Consider the following 1,978-nt stretch of genomic DNA (forward strand, 5'->3'; position numbering starts at 1 on the left):
TCGGGAAGGAAAACATCAATGATGGTAGAAACAGGCTACTAAGGCTTGGACTGTCCCACTCGGTTAGACCAACAAGAAGACAGAAGTGAAAACTGGTTCACCAAGTGCTGCCAGCCTGAGGAATCCTGGAACAGCCATCTCTGACTCCACACCTTGCACAGTCACTGTGCTGTGGCCCCAGATTGCCAAGCCCTAGATTTCTCTTCCACACATGTAATAAACTCAGCCACCACATGACCAAGCCACATGGATGAAGGGAATGAATCAAAGATATGCACAGACCAAAGGAACGGTTAACTTGAATACAAGGTCAAAATCATCAACAAGTTCTACAAGCCAGTGCAGATATCAGATACACGCTTCAAGGATAAATTGTTTTCAAAGGCTTACTCCAGTTTCCTTTAATTTGTCCTGAGGCGAATGCATCTTCCAAGGCAAATTATACTTCGGAATTATCTCATGCAGAAGGTGTCTGGAACCCATTCAGTCCAACTGGGAGCCTTCATGGTGCACAGTGGAGAGGATTCGCTTGTCATACTTCTGCTTGCTGATCCACATATGCTGGAAGGTTGATAGCAGACCATCAGCCCACATGGAGCACTAGAGCGCAGCCAGTACTATGATCTTTATCTTCATGGTGGTCAGCACCGGATCTATGATCTTCTGCATCTTGTTGGAAATTTCTGGGCACCCTGTGGTGCCAGACAGCACTGTGATGGCATACAGGTCCTTACAGATGTCAACATTGCACTTCATGATGGAGTTGAAGGTGGTCTCCAGGATGTCAGCGGATTCCATACTGTGGGGAGCGAGTGAAGCTGGAGATGGATCACACGTGTTGCGCTGGTGCAAAGTGAGTCCTGAGAACAAAGAACACTCAGACAAGCCACGTGAACAAGCTGCTCCAGCTCTGAGAAAGCGAGGTGCCCAGATTAGCCATGCAAGCAGGATACTAGGCAGAGGAGTGTCAGGTGACATGGCTCTGTTGAATGTATAAACGAATGTGTTGTAGTAGTTGAGCAGCTCCTTTCCTCCCATCTGGACCTTGGCCTTCTGTACTCTGACTCTTTTTTAAATTTCTCTATGTTCCCAACATCCTCTCCCCCGGGAACTTGGAGAGCCGTGTGAGACACAGCACCATAGCAAGGAAGGGAACCAGAAGTGCACTTGTTGCCATTTGTGATTGCATGGCCATCAGGTAGCAGGTAGAGAATAGGGTGGTGCAGTTCGGGTCATCTCCTGCTCAAAATCCAGGGCAAAGTAGCATAGCTTGATGCCATGAACAATCTGCTAGGTCTTGATAGTGAAGCAGTGGCTGGGCTCCATCAAGATCTTTGTCAAGTATTCTGTCAGATCCCAGCCAGCCCTGTCCAGACACCTGACATGGGAAAGGGTGTATGTAGCCTCGGTAAAATGGCACTTTGTGGGTGACCTGCTGCCAGAATCTGTGACAACATTAGTGGTGCACCCAGACGCGTAGGCGTCATCACAGCCTGAATAGCCACATACATGGCCAAGCTGTTGGAGGTGTCAAACATGGTCTGAGTCATCTTCTCAGTTGGCCTTGGGGTTCAGGAGGCCTCTGTCCAGCAGCACTTCATGCTCCTCAGGGACCACATGCAGCGCCATGTAGAAGGTATGGTGCCAGATCTTCACATCATCCTACTTAGTGACAATGCCATGCTCCATAGGTTTCTTCTGGGTCAGGTCGCCACTCTTGCTCTGGACTTCATTTCCCACGGAGTATTCTTTCTGGCCCAAGAGCACTGTCATGCTCTAGTACCTGGAGTGACTTAGAGGGGGACACAGCCCAAGGGATGCTGTGATCAGCAAAGCCTGCTTTGCGCGTGCCGTAGTCATTGTCAGGGAAGAATGTGGAGATTTCTCCTTCCACCTTGTTCTGTGGCTGTCGGGAAGCAGAGTGACCAGGGAATGCAGAGTGCAGGCTGGTGGCAGGGACCGAGCTGGAGATTTTTAT

At 49.5% G+C, this 1,978-nt stretch overlaps 1 pseudogene; it reads right to left on the minus strand.

Annotated features, from left to right (window-relative positions):
- Positions 1-600: 600 nt before the first annotated feature.
- On the minus strand, positions 601-1,773 carry LOC100734913 (actin-1-like; annotated as a pseudogene).
- Positions 1,774-1,978: the final 205 nt, after the last annotated feature.

This window comes from Cavia porcellus, unplaced genomic scaffold (assembly GCF_034190915.1).
Source record: "Cavia porcellus strain 051 isolate PalLab524CR breed Dunkin Hartley unplaced genomic scaffold, mCavPor4.1 scaffold_1, whole genome shotgun sequence".
NCBI classification, from domain to species: Eukaryota; Metazoa; Chordata; class Mammalia; order Rodentia; family Caviidae; genus Cavia; species Cavia porcellus.